The 18,233-nt window shown below is 44.8% G+C and overlaps 1 protein-coding gene across 3 annotated transcripts in view; it reads left to right on the top strand.

Annotated features, from left to right (window-relative positions):
- LOC126262714 (inactive dipeptidyl peptidase 10) overlaps positions 1-18,233 on the top strand; it is a 1,533,490-nt gene that overhangs the window by 50,772 nt on the left and 1,464,485 nt on the right. Inside the window, exon 1 of one of the 3 annotated variants that reach the window (XM_049959498.1) lies at positions 446-765. The exons of the other annotated variants lie outside the window; for them this stretch is intronic. The gene's annotated coding sequence lies outside the window, so the exon portion shown is untranslated. Of the gene's footprint in view, positions 1-445; positions 766-18,233 lie in introns of those variants that run through there. 3 annotated transcript variants of the gene reach the window in all.

Here is an 18,233-nt window from a genome sequence, read left to right as displayed (position 1 = left end):
TTTAATTAGGGTGTTTCTTTCAGTATTTAGAACTATTTAATACGGTACAGCGCGGTATGTTTTATTTGCTTAACACGTACGGATCAGTTGCAGCCTTCATTCAGTAGCTACTGTACGTTAAATGCCACCCACCCGTGAGTCGGAGATGTGAGCCGGACTGCTCTTCCTCTACCACTTGCTGCCCCCCCTCCCTTCCACCCCCCTCCACCAAATGTCTCCTGCCTGGGCGCTGGTAGGTGCGCGGAGTGAGCGTTGTCCTCGGGCGTCGCGTCGTTGCTGTGGTGACCCGCGGCTCGCCCCCCTGCGACAGCTGCTCCGCCGTCGACGTCGGCGTCTCCCCCGCCGCCCCTCCCGCCCCCGCCCCGCCCCCACTTGGCTGCCCCGCCGGCGCGCGCCTCACCGCTATTCGGGTCTGGCCCGCGAGGTGACACAGTGCCCACAAACACGGACCACACAGTCGCCGCCCGCCTGCCGACGACGCGACGCGCTGTGCGCTCCTCTCCGATCGGCTGAGAAACCGAACCGAGCACCGTGACTTTGCACCACAGCGACCGCGTCCATCTACGCCGACCTGCGTCATCGGAACGCCGGTCCTGGGGTCTTGTTCTGTTGCCACTGCCCGGCTGTCTTGGAGTCACTCCAGCACAGCTGTTTTCACACGCCGTGTGACGAAGTTCAGCTATAGAGGCCAAGATTCCGACCTGGATTATTGCTGCGGAAGAATATAAGGCACATAATTTCCTGCGCCTAGCTGACTGGATATCAGTGAGTAGTGGAGCACTAGTCTTTGACGTACCACACAAAGTGTCTTTTCCATTTCGCATTCTGTGCCATCGTCACTAAATTTTTTCTCTGTCTCAGAGAGCGCGCGCACACACACACACACACACACACACACACACACACACACACACACACGCACGCACGCATAAAACACAGCACATAAATAGACAGAACAGAGTCACAGAGGCCTGTGTCCCTAACCTAATTACCATAACAGAAGTTTCAGTAGTAACTGTTTAACGTACTGAAAACGGTATAAAATGAGTTAATCACAGAGGGATCATAAGATTTCGGTACGAAATTCAAGGTGATGCAATGTCAACATCAAGTGGATGGGAAATTAGAGTGACGAGGAATATTTATTTATTGGTTTATGCAAACTAACTAACATTTCAAGTGGAACCAGAAAAAACACATATCAAAAATTTAGAAATATAGTTTGTTAAGCTTCTTAATTTCTATTGATTCTTCTGAATAGAAGGTGAGCTTAGATGTCGGAAAATAGCTCTACGTCTGCAAGGCAGAGTGTAAAAATATGTAGTTGTTTTATATATATATATGTGTGTGTGTGTTTAGCGTAAGGGGGCGGAGAGGGGAGTGTTAGAATGTTGAGCTGAATTGACTGTTGGAGGGGAAGTACCGAGGTAAATCATGGTGATAGGGCAGTACTGTCAATAGTAGACTGTTCAGTTAGATTTCGGTAAACTCGAAACAGGAGTCGAACCGAGGTACTCTATAATGATAGAGCAGATCTGTCAAAAGCAGAATGTACAGTTTAATTTCGCTAAACTTGAAACAGGATTCGAGATGGTCGTCGAATAGCAGTGATCTTTGTACCTACATTAGGCTGTGCGGACTGCGGAAGATCTTGTTGATATCTTGCCAGTGAGGCGGAGTGCTCTCTCATATGGATGTAAGAATTTGCCACAGCTTTGTTGAAGCAACCTACACAACAGTCGCCCGAACTGGTATGGAAGAAAAGAACAAGTACCCAGAGCCTGCCGCTCCCATACATTTTTACAAGGTACAGTACGCAGTCGGTATAGTCCCGGTATATTTCGAGTTATATCGATTTCACGCTTGAGATCTTGCTTGAAAATGAATCATAAAAACTGAAGTACTTTAAAGAAAAGAACAAGTACCCAGAGCCTGCCGCTCCCATACATTTTTACAAGGTACAGGAGGACGCAGTCGGTATAGTCCCGGTATATTTCGAGTTATATCGATTTCACGCTTGAGATCTTGCTTGAAAATGAATCATAAAAACTGAAGTACTTTGATCTTGCGTAGGAAACAAGGGTAGTGTTACAACAATATGTCATTCAAAAGTATGGGTCAACCTAAATGAAGTTAGAGTTGTTTTCGCCTTCTTAAAATTCTAAACAGACCCATAGCCAAACCTAGGGACAGCCAGTCTGTCGTATGGTCGGTCTGAACTCATTGATGACAATGCACATGCTAGGTTGCGGACAGGCACGTAACAGACAGCAACTTCACTCTGGTATCTCGCGCGTGACACTCGAATCGTTCGTACGTGACGCAGACAGCCAGTGGAGAATAAATTAAGGGTAAAGTAACGCCACATACAGCTGTCGTACTCGTAATATGACATTGCCTACAGATAAAAACGGACTAATACCATATCACTGATGCAGTGTAAGAAAATTTTGTAACGTACGCTTCACGAAACAACGTACATGAGAACTACAATATACTATATTACATTAATATATTATATATTAAAATACATACACTTAGGTCTAAATTTCGTTATTTTTGGTACTGTTCCGTTCGTTCGACATTTATGAAATTTGTTTCTATAGAGAAACTTATTGAATGTTTTAAATTATTGGCGATAAGAAGTTGCAAATTATCTACTGAAGCACACGGAGACAAATAGAATTTTAATAATCCTCGATATTAATATGGGGCAGTTCGAAAGAGAGAGGGATAATGTGATTTTTTTAACTGTAATGAACAATCTTGTGGCACCTTGATGTGAACATTGTTCATCAAGCGGTGAAGTTAACGAATTTACACATTTGTAGAGATTTCGTGGTAGTAATTAATAACGATCTGCGTATAATCATGCTTCTTAAAAAAATTGCCTATAAGCGTGTAGCACTTAGCATATACAAGAAGTGAAGGAAGTCTAATGTTGTTTTATAGTCAATACGTCCTGAATATTTAAAATATGTATTTATTCTTGTAATGTATTGATAGTTCAAATGCTCATATTGTACTAATTAAAGAAACTGAAATTTATTTATTATATTTAATGATACTTTTGAAGGTATATATTAGAAATAATAAAATATTTTGACAGCAAGTTAACATAATTTACTATAATAGTGGAAAAGTGCTGATTAAATGATGAGGCTTATACCTGATGGAATTCTCAATAAGAATTTTTGTACACTAAAAGAATGCTAATAGAATTGCATCTGTGTAATTCAGTGAAATGATCAAGATATAGTTAATTGAAGGTGGTAGTGTGCAAAATATATATGGTTGCCTCGAGCATGCCATCAGCAAGCACTGTGTTTCCGGTGACATTTAATGTTTGTGTCTAGGATATCACCATATTTATTCACATCCCTCCGTTATTAACTGTACTGTAGAAGATAATATAATAGAATGTCCATAGTGATTTCACAAACTAATCAACATTAAGTAAACACAGTGTTGGGCATATTTCGATTCCTTTAAACAGACTATTATCATTACAGTCAATTCTTCTGTTTATTTAGAGAGCAAGTTTATCAGTCATCTCCAAAGATGGGGGCTATCTCATTTCGTAGTCCAAAAAGTTACGCATATTTTATATCACAGAGTTGCGACATCTTTCACACGTAAATGTAACATGAACACGATCCTTGTAAAAAGTAAACAGTCCCCTAATTAGAGACTAGCTATTTTATGCATTGGGACTACGGGTATTTACGTGTCTCATGGAATTAGATTGAAGAGGAAATATTATTAAAGTGTTGCTTCTAGGTTTCTGCTTTATACCAAGCTGTATCAGTATCAGATTTCATGCAAAATCTGAACTTATTTATGAATATATCTTTATTTCCGTTAATAAAAGTGTGCTCATTACTGAGAATCGTTGAAGTTTAGGTTTGTGGTCTGTTTTGATTAACTGGAGACTATTTTCAGTTCACTCAACTTTTAAAAGTGAGAATTTTATTAGTCGCCCTTACTTAGGAGATTAATGTACTACTTTATTTATAACTCGATATTAAGTACCATGGTTAAATGCTGGCCTTCTTTAATCTGTTTGGCAGTTTTCTATAATGGTTTTATTTCTAAGAGCTTAGATGCATGTATTTAGAACAACATTCTTATTAATTTCTGACTGCTGTTGGCTGAACTCTAAATTGGTTTGTTATTCGCTTCTGCAAATTGTAATTGTAATACAAGATTTTGTGTGCTAAATATTCAGTTATATACAAAATAGAAATAGAATGACTTTTGCACACGTAGACTTCTTTATTTTGGAGAGCTTGATAGTTCCTCAGCCTTCGTTTCTACAACGATGAAGACCATGTACGTATTCCAAATGTACACATAAAAGGCGCTGTATTTCCCGCTTCTTATGTAGTGTGTACTGGTGCCAGGACATGTACTGGGAAACCTAAATTAGATAGTATTCCACTGGAAAAGAGTCGTTCTCTTTGTATCCAGATTGTAGGTAACTGAAAAAACTAGAAGATATTTCTAATATGTATGAATAAGCTTGTAGAATAATAGAGTCTATGCAAGCGATGTCTTCAGAGGCGCCAATCAATGAAATCATATTTGTTGCTGTACTATTGGCTAGTTTCTACATATAGGAACGTCAACACAGCCTAAAGTACTGTTTCATTTCCTTACAGTCCTTTATTTTAATGAAATCATATTTGTTGCTGTACTATTGGCTAGTTTTACATATAGGAACGTCAACACAGCCTAAAGTACTGTTTCATTTCCTTACAGTCCTTTATTTTAGCCTTGGTACAAAATGGGCTTGCTAAAATATACTTTGATACCACCGGAGCTTCTTAAGGAACCCTTGAGTGTGTAACAATGAAGCTGCAAGTTGTATGTTGATGTCGTGTTGTTCCACGTCAGAATATCCCCTAAGTCATGTGTCTCAGATAAGACAGTGCTTTAAGAGCGTGTCTCCTCTTCACCTATGCCACACATGAAAATTACATGGCGACACATAATCTTTCGCTCTGATGTTTGTACGTTTCCATCTCTTCCGCCGCTTATACTCTTACGGATAAGTGGTGGCGAACGTTTGTGACATTTGTGTCTTTTGGTTCCTTGTCTTTTACGGGCAATGAGCTGTTGACTGCACTGTGCCAGCGTGCCTAACGAATCGACTTCAAACTACAGTCGGGTAGTTTGTTTCGAGGTCCTCCATGTCGCATCCCAAAACCAATACTGCTCCTCTACCAAGATGGCACCTGCACCCATCTCGCTGTTTATATCTCGAATGACACTGTTCTAAAGAGACACCTACATCACCCCCTCTGCCATTCCTCCTCCAGATACACACTGGGACACTAATCCTCCCTCCCTACTGCCGGTCGAGTTGATACAGCAGTAGGACAATGCACTCACGTTCGGGAGGGTAACAGTTCAAATTTACGTCCAGCCATCCCTTCTAGGTTCTTCGCTTACTGTCGGTTTCGGGAAGATTTCTTACAAAGGACATGGTTGAATTCCTTTCCCACTCTTCCACAATCCGAGCTTATGCTCCATCTGTAACGACCGCATCGTCGACAAGCCATGAAACTCTAACCCTACCTCTTTCCCACTGCCCATCTTCCCTTAGCGCACTACCAACATCGACCTATCTTTCATCTAGAAAGAAAATATTCTCTTAATCGTTGACAGGTGATCAGAGCATATCACAAAAGTATGTACTGTTCACAGATATCGAGCCCAGTACAGCCGTTTCCGTAACAGGACATTTCGACAGGGTACCTTGCCATCTTCTTCATGATGATTATAATGATGATATTTGGTGTGTGGGGCGCTCCACTGCGTGGTTATCGGCGCACGTACATAAGTGCAATCTTTTCACTCTCCAGTCTCGCTACATTACCGAATGATGATAAAGTGATGAGGACAACATAAACAGCCTGTCCCCGGGTGGAGAAAACCCCAGACCCGGCCGGAAATCGAATCCAGGACGCCGTGATCCAGGGGCAGCAACGCTAGCCACAAGGTCTAGCTGCGTACCCATTTTCTTCAGGTGTTACCTGTAGAATGAGCATATTCAGTATATACTTTATACTGTGTTTGCTCTCCGACTCCCCACCAACGTAACCTGTTCGCACGACGCGTCCTGTGAAGTGTTGAGGGCCCAGCACCGTCGAATGTCGGGCACGAACGGCAGTCCCTAAGCGCTTCTTTAGCTCCCTCCGGGCGCGGAAGTGGCTCTCGGCTGACATTGTCATTTTAGTTGGCAGACTGCTGGAACCAAAGTTTTTAGTATTTCAATAGCCTCCTTCACAACACATAAAATAAAACGACGTGATCTGTCTTAGCGCTTCTGTTTCTTCAAACTACAGTGAGTTCCCTGTTGGCCATGCAGTGTTCTGCAACCGCAAATTTTGTTGGTTGCTTAACCTGAGTGTGTCTTCTGTGACGATGACGGCTAGGTACGCTGTCGAAATACCGAATTACGAAGACGACTGCACCCGGCTGTATAGCCGAGAATGGTACAGACAGCTGATTCGCCCGAAAAGTTTAAGATCACGTATATAGCCTTGGCTCAGGAAAAAGGAACAATATTATGTCTCACAAAAATGTATGGTTCTGAGGATATTGACTTCACTAATGAAATATTGACTCTAATACAAACCTCGCTGAAGGCGAAATAAATGAATGAAAAGCGGATGACTCACATATCATGAACGTTTAACGAACTGTGATGAATCAAAGGCCCCTGCTGCATTTATCTGTCTGTATACGAAGGCTAATCACAGAAAGTACTGTAGGGATTTTGAAATAGTCCTCACTAATAGACAGAATGACTGGCGAAGAAGGTTTGTGTATACAATTTATTATTGCTACGCCAGTCAAGTCGTCGGACACGAGGTATTTAGTGCTACCCGCGCGAGGACGGATAGGTCTTGTAATACGCGATGTAGAATGAAACGACCACATAAAAAATTAATCGCAGGTGATGAAGATGGCAGACTGTCATTCGCTGCAAGAATCCTGAGAAAGAATAGTCCACACATGAAGGAAACATCTTACAAAACCCTCGCTCGATCAGCACTTGAACTAAATGGGATAAAGTAAATAGAGAAGATTGAAAGAAGAGCTACATGTCTCCCCACTGGCTCATTTAGCAAGTGCTATAGAGGCAAGGAGATGTCTAAATGGTTCAAATGGCTCTGAGCACTATGGGACTTAAGATCTGAGGTCATCAGTCCCCTAGAACTTAGAACTACTTAAGCCTAACTAATCTAAGGACATCACACACATCCATGCCCGAGGCAGGATTCGAACCTGCGACCGTAGCAGTCGGGTGGTTCCAGACTGAAGCGCCTAGAACCGCTCGGCCATACCGGCCGGCAGGAGATGTTCATTTAACTACAGTGGGGACCGCTAAAAAAGGGTTACTGTGCATCACGGCTTACTGTTAGAATTCTGGCATCGTAAGTTCCTAGAAGAGTCAATCAGTGTTTTAGCTATTCCTGCTTATATCTCGCCAAATTATAATGGAGGTAAAATTAAAGAGATTCGAGGTCATACGAAGGCTCATTAAGAATCGGTATTCAAGCGGATAATTCGTGACTGAAACAGGAAAGGGGAGAATGAGAATAGCGCACAAAAAATCTTCCACCGCACACTGTAATGTGGCTTCGGTACGTAAATGCAGATTTCGATGACTACGTTCAGGGGCACTGCGATGTCCGCGGTACACGTTTAGATTGCAGACCTGGCGCGGAAACAAGTGGCGTCAGGGAAGAGTATTGTCACCACCCACTGGGTTCTCTCGTTAATCTCCGCTGCGAATAATTCGGTTATTCCTGGCGACAGAGTGGACTCTTAGAACACACGCAGTTAATTACAGGCCGCCCCTTGTAATCTAGCAGCTGCCTTGTACGGGTGCCGCAAAACAAAAGTGTGCACCGGAGGCGGGGCAGGGTGCGAGTCGGCCGGGTCAATTAATCAGCCGCCGGCACCCAGTGACGCCTCTGACTGTGGCGCGGCCTCGCCTGGCTACAGCCCCGCGCCGTATCGCGGCATCGCCCTCGCCCCCACCCCGCGCTCGCCCTTTTCGCCCTTTCGCTGTGCCGCCCTTGGCCCTTGCCGGCGTCGCGTGCGCGCCGCCCATCAGCTAGGGCGGGCGCTTCTTCGCGCCCACGCGCCCGGCGCTGCAATCAGTCTTGCGGCCCGCCTCAGATACACATCTGCGCGGCGCACCGTCGGATTACGCCGCACCATCGCGGCTACATTACGGCAGCGATTATACGAGTTACTGCGGGCTTCCGGTTGGCAGAAAGGCGTGTGGCCGCACTCCTCCTGCTCCACTAAAACACCGTAGTTCTTAACAGTTTCCTAAAAGATTATTTGCTTATTAATTTTCTTGTCGTAGTTAGGCCCTTCGGCCACCCTTCTATATTCGATAGACATTGTGAATTATATAGTGTAAGTTACATAATTAAACAGTAAATGAAAGTCCCTGCCGCATGTTAAATAAATCACTGGAGTATTCATCACACGATCTCCGTTGTTGTCGTGATCTTCAGTCCTGAGAATGCTGTGCCGTTCCTCTCGGCGCCCCATATATACTAGCCGTTACCACCTCCACCGTTCCTCTCCTGGTGTCTTCGGTGCGGCTGGCGCGGCGGCTACTGGAGGTGGTGGGGGAAGCGGCGCCTGGGTCTCAACTGGGGTCTGCAGTCTCCCTGCTGCCGCCGTCGGGGGCGGTCTCTGGGACTGCATCTTTCTCTCCAGGCTGAGAGCAGGTTTCAAAGCCTGACTAAGTTGAAGGCCACTGCCTTTATTAATTAGATCCTGTAGTCGGATTTCGATGGCCTCTTTGGTAACGCAGTCCCAGAAGTAGGAGGATTGACAGAGTATTTTTGTTTTTTCATAGTCCACAGTATGGCCAGTCTTTATACAATGGTCAGCCACGGCTGATTTAGTGGCCTGGCGTAATTCAGTATGGCGCTTGTGTTCGCGGCACCTCTCTTCTACAGTGCGGACTATATCTCCAATGTATGATTTTCCGCACTGACAGGGATTTTGATAAACACCTGGTTTTCGAAAGCATAGGTCATCTTTCACCAGGCGTCAATCCTCCTACTTCTGGGACTGCGTTACTAAAGAGGCCATCGAAATCCAACTACAGGACGATCTAATTGATAGAGACAGCGGCCTTCAACTTAGTCAGGCCTGGAAACCTGCTCTCAGCCTGGAAAGAATGATGCGGTCCCAGAGATCGAGGACCGCCCCCGACGGCGGCAAGAGGGAGACTGCAGACCCCAGTTCAGACCGAGGCGCCGCTCCCCCCACCACCTTCAGTAGCCGCCGCGCCGGCCGCACCAAAGACACCAGGAGAGGAACGGTGGAGAGGGTAACGGCTACTATATTTGGGGCGCCGAGAGGAACAGCACATCATTCGTCAGGAACCACCTGAAGATGGCAGCGTGTACTTGTGCCGAAATATTGTGGAGAAATTACGACGCTACCCGGTCGGATACCCGAGAACTGTTCAAATTGGAAATACACCGGGAAAACTTCAGATCACAATTACTGTTCTGTTAAGCCCTACTAAAGCCATCCATTCGTCAAGTTGTCCTTAGGTCAGGAATAGTCCTTGGGTCAGGAAAAATGCAACAAAATCTTTTCTCACTAAAACTGACGCTTCTAAGGATATTCGCTTCAGTCACGAAATATTAAATCTAAAATAAAACCCACTGAAGGCGAAACAAATTATGAAAAGCGGATGGTTTTACTTAATGTGGTTATCAGGTGGCTCCACGCGCATTAGATCTAAGTAGCAGACAAATGCTCGGGTGCTGAGTCCAACACACTCATTACGGCAGCGATTATGAGAGTTACTTCTGGCTTAAGGCTAGCGAGGAATGTGGCCTCACTCGGCCTATTCCATTAAAACATGGGAGACTACGTTTTAAGTTTTTATTTCCTAAAACATTATTCACTTTTTGATTTTGATGTTTAAGAAGTCCAGGCTAGTCCCTTATACCACTTTTTTCAATCTGAACAGACACTGCGAATTTCCGAATATAAGTTAAATACGTATTTTCCAACAGCAATGTGGGTCAGTAACTAGTGTGAGCAATGTATACTACATTAACTATCTTATTTGTGCTATTATAAAAATGAAAATGAAGGAGAATGAAGGAAAAAAGAAGAACAAGAAAGAAAAGCAAAGGAACAGAAAGAAAAGGACAGACAGAAGGAAAGTAAATGAAGAGAAAAATCGAAAGAAAAAGGCAAAGGTAAATGCAAAATGGAAAGCAAAAAGATAAAAAGAAGAGGAAAAACACAAAGGAACAAAAAAAATTAAAAGGACAAAGTCAGAAAAAGGAAGAAGGAGGAAAAAGGAAAGGGAAAAGAAAAGGAAAGGAAAGCACAGGAAAAAGTAAACATAGGGATAGAAATACAAAAGAAAACGAAAATGGAAAATGGTAAAGATAGATGTAAGAGGAAAGTGCCAGGCAGTTAGAACCGGTATAAGCACTTGTAGTGGTGTCTTTGTAATAAGATGGAAAGAATTTGGGAGAACTTAAACATATCATTTATTTTTAAAACTTGGAAGATACTCAGTTTCTCCATAGCCAACTACCTGCAACCGAGAAGGTCATCCCGTGAATATGGAGGAGGAATGAAATGAAATAGGAACTTAGGTATCATGTTCCCCATAATCATCATCGATGATGGAATTACGCATTTATACAAAACTAGCTTAGAACCCAGCATTTCCTGCTTATGTATTTACTACAATCATCTGCTGGTCCTTACCCTCCTACCCTGTCTGCCTGTCTACCTACATCAGCCTCTCTCTCTCTCTCTGCCCACCTCCTCTAGCACCCAACTCGTTGTCCATCTCTTCCTGCCCCTCTCTCTATCTATCTCCTCCTGCCCAACAAATTCAATCTCCTCCTCCCCCTCTCTCTGCCCATCTTCTCCTTCCTCCTGTCTATATCGATCTTCTCCTGTCCCCTCTCAATGTCCGACTTTTCCTCCCCCCTCTCACTATCCATCTCTTCCTCCCCCCCAACTCTCGCTGTTTATCTTCTCGCATTTCCTTTCTGTGTCTATCTCTTCCTCTTCCCTCTCTGTCCATCTCCTTCTCCTCATACCTGTGACTATCTCCTCCTTTCCCCACGCTGTCTGTCGATCTCCTCATCCTCCCTTCTCTTTCCATGTTATCATACTCACCCAATAGGAGGCTGGTGGTTCTTATTCCTGCCGTATTTCTTTGCAGACTGTAATTAATATGTGAACCAAATTTGATTGACATCGTTCCTGAGATTTATGATGAGGTTCCTACCTGTGGCTTTGCCCGCATACGCAAATATTAAATATATTTCACACCTGTTTTAAGTTTTTCACGCGTATTTGTTCACATACTTCACCTCTATGTGAAGCGAATTTTTCCCTGCAGTTTCATTTCACTTGGCTCAATGTTCATGATGTCGTATCTTCTGCACTAAATAATTGCGTATATCCAGTGGTATATGTGCCTAATGTCTGTGAAGTGTGTTGTGAATAGTCAGCAGTGAAGAAGTATTAAATAAAACATTTTGTATGATGCAACAGTTTTCCACGAACCTCGGTATTTGACGTCATATCTTCTGAACTATAAACCGTACAAGGACATATTTTAGTTAATACATTCACGGTATATGTGGATGCTGTCTGCAAAATGTGACACAAATACAGTTTGTAGCAAAGAAGTAATAAACGAAAATGGCGTGCTTCATGTTTTCCTACAGTTTTGCTGCACAAACAGCGAAAACCCAGTAAGCAGCAATGTTTTTTTCCTTTCGTCATTTTGTGGGGATCGTCAGCGAGAAGGCGTTTCGTAAAGTTTTGAAATTATGTGTAATGTTTGTTTCAAGATTCTAAGTGCTGTCTTTATCAAATACTGGAAGACTAAAGTACGGGTATTCTCGCGTCGTGATGGATTACGCTGCTTTTCACTCCCAACACTTTTGATATGTGGATGGTCGTTACTCCTACAGCGATTTCTTCCAGACAGTATGTGATATGTGTGCCATGTTTTGTTGAAATCAGTCCAGTGGTTTACGAGGAGATGTGGAACACATACATACATTCTTATAATTTGTATGCGTTCGTGATATTCATATCTAGTACTGTTGTTTCAGAAGGCGAATGTAGAAAAACTACAAAACATACAGAAAATAGACACGAATCAGTAAATAGAGCACCTCTCCAATTTCTAATTCGCATTGCCAGTGCTCAGTACGAGCACTGTTTGTGACGCAGCGATCGTCAATACGTGCGTGCAATTCACTGAAGTCGCTGATATGAACTGTCTGGGTAGGTGCTGCAGCAGCAGCTTCAGAAATCTGTTCACTGGGTTGCCTATCTACAAGCGGGAAATAATTCGACGCTACAGTACCGAGCGGAGGGCTTGTCTACACGTTCTGCAGAACTACTGCCCCATGGTCCAACTACGCCATGGTGCACATTACCACTCGAAACTTGGATACTCTGTCCACGTATATGTGCCATTTTTATGTTTCCGAACTTCAGTCTGTAGAAAAGAAACTGTTATAGTATCCTTTTGTTGTCCTTGTGTGTGTGTATGTATGTGTGTGTGTGTGTGTGTGTGTGTGTGTGTGTGTGTGTGTGTGTGTGTGTGTGTATGTGTCTGTGTGTTTTAAGATTCATTTTTCTCAGGAATGGGTAGACGTTAGAGGTTCAGATTTCTGTCAACTACTGAGAGGTCTGCAGTCCCTTAGCAGCGTAAAAAATATGGGCTTGTAAGTTGTCGAACTAGAAAGATACAGCCATATGTCACATGTTTGATACTTCAGATTCCCTTATCAAAACCTATAGGGTATTTTCCGTTAACCTAGATTCGTGAAACTGACAAGAAGCACGGTTTCGCAGTATAAGTTAGGAAAATATGCAAAAATTGTTACTCTGTGATGATATCACGCGGTCCGCCCCGGTAGCTGAGTGGTCAGTGCGACGGAATGTCAATCCTAACGGCCCGGGATCGATTCCCGGCTGGGTCGGAAATTTTCTCCTCCCAGGGACTGGGTGTTGTGCTGTCCTAATCATCATCATTTCATCCCCATCGATGCGCAAGTCGCGTCAAATCGAAAGACTTTCACCCAGCGAACGGTCTACCCGACGGGGGGCCCTAGTCACACATTTTTTTATATCACGCGAAAACAATTTCTCAGGAACGGATAAACGTATAAGGTCGAAATTTATGTTAAATTCTACCGTCTACAGTCGCTTGGCGATGTAAACCATATAAGCTTCCTAGTCGAGGCTGTCGAAGGATACGGCCATTTACGCCACACCTTTTGACACTCGTAAACTCACTCATCAAAATGTATAGGATACTGACCGTTGTTCTAGAATCACGAAATTTTGCCGTAGCAAGGTTTTTACAGTACAAGTAAGAATTCCTGAAACACGTATGTTGCCAGTATATATATCGATAGCAAACACCAAAGTAGTCGAGATTCTCGGCTGTTGGGGTGGATGAATTATCTGCAAACATAACTAAGTTTCTACGAAACCCTTAGACCGCGACTTCTTCTCGCACCTGGATGATTTTTCTGTGTGTCTTGTAATTTTCGTTCAGTCATCTCCCGAAACCCCGGAAGAACTTGTCCTGTGTATTGGGTGTTGTGACTAAACATGAATACATACAAGAAGCATATTAACTCAGCTACCAGTCCCAGATGTCCACGTGATGAGGAAAGGTCTCTATGTCATCCACTGGCTCATGGCGTCAGTTGCATCTGATATGGGCTGACACGGAGCATGTACGCCGTTCTTCCACGGCCCATCCCACCCATCAATAAGCACTAGCAGTAAGCAAAATTTGTAATTATCATTTACTGATGAATTGAAATTGAAATCATTATTAACAATTTCTCAGTGCAACTAATGTCATCTGCACGTTGGTACTACATCTACATCTACATTTATACTCCGCAAGCCACCTAACGGTGTGTGGCGGAGGGCACTTTACGTGCCACTGTCATTACCTCCCTTTCCAGTTCCAGTCGTGTATGATTCGCGGGAAGGACGATTGCCGGAAAGCCTCCGTGCGCGCTCGAATCTCTCTAATTTTACATTCGTGATCTCCTCGGCAGGTATAAGTAGGGGGCAGCACTATATTCGATACGTCATCCAGAAACGCACCCTCTCGAAACCTGGACAGCAAGCTACACCGCGATGCAGAGCGCCTCTCTTGCAGAGTCTGCCACTTGAGTTTGCTAAACATCTTCGTAACGCTATCACGCTTTCCAAATAACTGTGTGTGGAACACACCGCTCTTCTTTGGATCTTCTGTATCCCCTCTGTCAATCCGACCTGGTACGGATCCCACACTGATGAGCAATACTCAAGTATAGGTCGAACGAGTGTTTTGTAAGCCATCTCCTTTGTTGATGGACTACATTTTCTAAGGACTCTCCCAATGAATCTCAACCTGGCACCCGTCTTAACAACAATTAATTTTATATGATCATTCCACTTCAAATCGTTCCGTACGCATACTCCCAGATATTTTACAGAAGTAACTGCTACCAGTGTTTGTTCCACTATCATATAATCATACAGTAAAGGAATATATTGAAACAGTAAATACACTCCTGGAAATGGAAAAAAAACACATTGACACCGGTGTGCCAGACCCACCATACTTGCTCCGGACACTGCGAGAGGGCTGTACAAGCAATGATCACACGCGCGGCACAGCGGACACACCAGGAACCGCGGTGTTGGCCGTCGAATGGCGCTAGCTGCGCAGCATTTGTGCACCGCCGCCGTCAGTGTCAGCCAGTTTGCCGTGGCATACGGAGCTCCATCGCAGTCTTTAACACTGGTAGCATGCCGCGACAGCGTGGACGTGAACCGTATGTGCAGTTGACGGACTTTGAGCGAGGGGGTATAGTGGGCATGCGGGAGGCCGGGTGGACGTACCGCCGAATTGCTCAACACGTGGGGCGTGAGGTCTCCACAGTACATCGATGTTGTCGCCAGTGGTCGGCGGAAGGTGCACGTGCCCGTCGACCTGGGACTGGACCGCAGCGACGCACGGATGCACGCCAAGACCGTAGGATCCTACGCAGTGCCGTAGGGGACCGCACCGCCACTTCCCAGCAAATTAGGGACACTGTTGCTCCTGGGGTATCGGCGAGGACCATTCGCAACCGTCTCCATGAAGCTGGGCTACGGTCCCGCACACCGTTAGGCCGTCTTCCGCTCACGCCCCAACATCGTGCAGCCCGCCTCCAGTGGTGTCGCGACAGGCGTGAATGGAGGGACGAATGGAGACGTGTCGTCTTCAGCGATGAGAGTCGCTTCTGCCTTGGTGCCAATGATGGTCGTATGCGTGTTTGGCGCCGTGCAGGTGAGCGCCACAATCAGGACTACATACGACCGAGGCACACAGGGTCAACACCCGGCATCATGGTGTGGGGAGCGATCTCCTACACTGGCCGTACACCACTGGTGATCGTCAAGGGGACACTGAATAGTGCACGGTACATCCAAACCGTCATCGATCCCATCGTTCTACCATTCCTAGACCGGCAAGGGAACTTGCTGTTCCAACAGGACAATGCACGTCCGCATGTATCCCGTGCCACCCAACGTGCTCTAGAAGGTGTAAGTCAACTACCCTGGCCAGCAAGATCTCCGGATCTGTCCCCCATTGAGCATGTTTGGGACTGGATGAAGCGTCGTCTCACGCGGTCTGCACGTCCAGCACGAACGCTGGTCCAACTGAGGCGCCAGGTGGAAATGGCATGGCAAGCCGTTCCACAGGACTACATCCAGCATCTCTACGATCGTCTCCATGGGAGAATAGCAGCCTGCATTGCTGCGAAAGGTGGATATACACTGTACTAGTGCCGACATTGTGCATGCTCTGTTGCCTGTGTCTATGTGCCTGTGGTTCTGTCAGTGTGATCATGTGATGTATCTGACCCCAGGAATGTGTCAATAAAGTTTCCCCTTCCTGGGACAATGAATTCACGGTGTTCTTATTTCAATTTCCAGGAGTGTATAAATAATAAAAGGTTCGCTTCTTGGCGCCCAACGTGGTAGGTGTGTCCCCACTGTCTCTCTCTGATCCAGTAAGATACGGCTCTTGCTCCCCCGGCCGTGCTTACGCTAAGTGTCCACCTTGCGCGTTCTTCGATCAATTGGCTTTGTGATCCTACCTACTCGCTAGCCTCTCGTAACAAAATATTCGTATACAGTGCATTACAACATAACAACTATATGTAATAAACGTGGGCCTGGGGTGTGACACAATTGCCGCATTCAGACCGCTGCCTAAGATGGGGAATCACGGCAACGTGTGTCGCGGAGGTTGTAGTGGAGAAGAGCTTGCACTTTTCGTTTTATTTAACATTAATGTCCACAAATTGGCCAGTTTCAGTCCTTCTTTTCTGTTAAAGCTGTTTGTGCGCTTTTGAATTTCTATGGCCTCTCTGCACATCCTAGCATAGTAGCGACTGGATGTTGATAACATCATAGTATCAGAGAAACGAGTTTGGTGCTTCCCTATTCCCAGTATATGTTCTGCTACTGCCAATTTATCCGTATTGCCCAGACCACAGTGGCTCTTTTGTTCCTTAAGGCTTGGAGAGGGGTTATTTTCTTTCTGCAGTTCTCATGACCTACGCCCGCAGCTTGTCACAGCATGAGTATATTAAATACCTTCCACCTGCGGTCAAGTATTAGGAACTACAAAAATAACCATTAACATCCGCCTCAATGAACACAAGAGTAATTGTCACCTGTGCAGCACGGATAATTCGGTATATAATGGCACCAAGAAACCACCAATTCCGTTTCTCCAATACTATGTTTTTATCAAGTTGTAGTCTTTTCTCTGCTAGGATATACAGTGAATCAATACAAATTGAAAAGATCAAAACTAAATGTAACAGTAGAGAAGAAAGATTGAAATTAGACATGTTTTGCGCAAACTCCCCTCCACTACCAGATTCGTAACACACGTCAGCTCAACTCTGCAACCTGAGACAGCCGTCTCATGACGCCACGAAATGTGGATCGGGGCCAGCGACATGTAGGATCACCCTTGCGTGCGCCACAGCACGTGACACTGCAGCTGTTATGAGCTTCGGCCACCGGAGCGAGTTACTATCTGAGACAAATTTAATAATTTCCAAAAAGTTTAATAATTGGCTTGGTTCAAATGGCTCTGAGCACTGTGGGACTTAACATCTATGGTCATCAGTCCCCTAGAACTTAGAACTACTTAAACCTAACTAACCTAAGGACAGCACACAACACCCAGTCATCACGAGGCAGAGAAAATCCCTGACCCCGCCTGGAATCGAACCCGGGAACCCGGGCGTGGGAAGCGAGAACGCTACCGCACGACCACGAGATGCGGGCGTTTAATAATTCCTAACACGTTCAAATACACGCAATCTCTCGATACCACATGACAAAGTTAAGCCCTTTAGTGGCTGCCTTTTCTTTGGCATATTGATTTCCTACAGGCCCCAGATGGAGTGGAGCATTAGTGACGTAAATCAGGCAAGTGACGCCAGAAGTTAGTTGCGGCGTGGGGGGGGGGGGGGGGCTTATTTTTCGTGGCTCCGCCACAGTACCGTGTAAACAATTCAGCTCGGTGAGCTTATTTCAGACTAACTGCCTTCTTTGTCATTATAGCACCTGACGACGTCTTCAGCGTTCCAAGACGAAACGAAAAGCGGAGAAACAGCCCTTGGACACGGTCCGAAGCACATAAAACAAAAATCATTAAGGATGCCACGTCCGCCTCTCAGACGCTAAATGCCTCTGGTACAGCATAATACGAGGCATTCTTCGTTGTTAAGTGCTGAACAGCAGTATGGCCTAAAATAAACTAGTTCAGGTACTCTGTCGACTGGTGGGAAGCTGAATCCAACATTTTTGTGTCTCATTTATGTAACTGAAAAGCTTCTTCGGCCATGTCATTTGTTGTATTCTCCCTGATTACCTTAGTATTCCTTCTTCCTTTAAGTTTTCACTGAAGTAATCCGTTTTCCGAAGTTTCAAAGAACTTGTGCGCAATGGATCTTAAAGGTACGAGGCCTAGCAGACCACAATGAAGTGAGATAATTAATCTCAGAAACAAATTGTCTAATATTCAATGTCGGTAATATTACTTTCTCTGGTAGTCCAGGTGCGTTCTTGTTAGATCAGATAGAAGATAGAACATTTGTCAA

This window comes from Schistocerca nitens, chromosome 6, assembly GCF_023898315.1.
Source record: "Schistocerca nitens isolate TAMUIC-IGC-003100 chromosome 6, iqSchNite1.1, whole genome shotgun sequence".
Classification (NCBI taxonomy): domain Eukaryota; kingdom Metazoa; phylum Arthropoda; class Insecta; order Orthoptera; family Acrididae; genus Schistocerca; species Schistocerca nitens.
The sequence above is the reverse complement of the archived record's forward strand: the minus strand, read 5'-3'. Positions and strand labels throughout refer to the sequence as shown.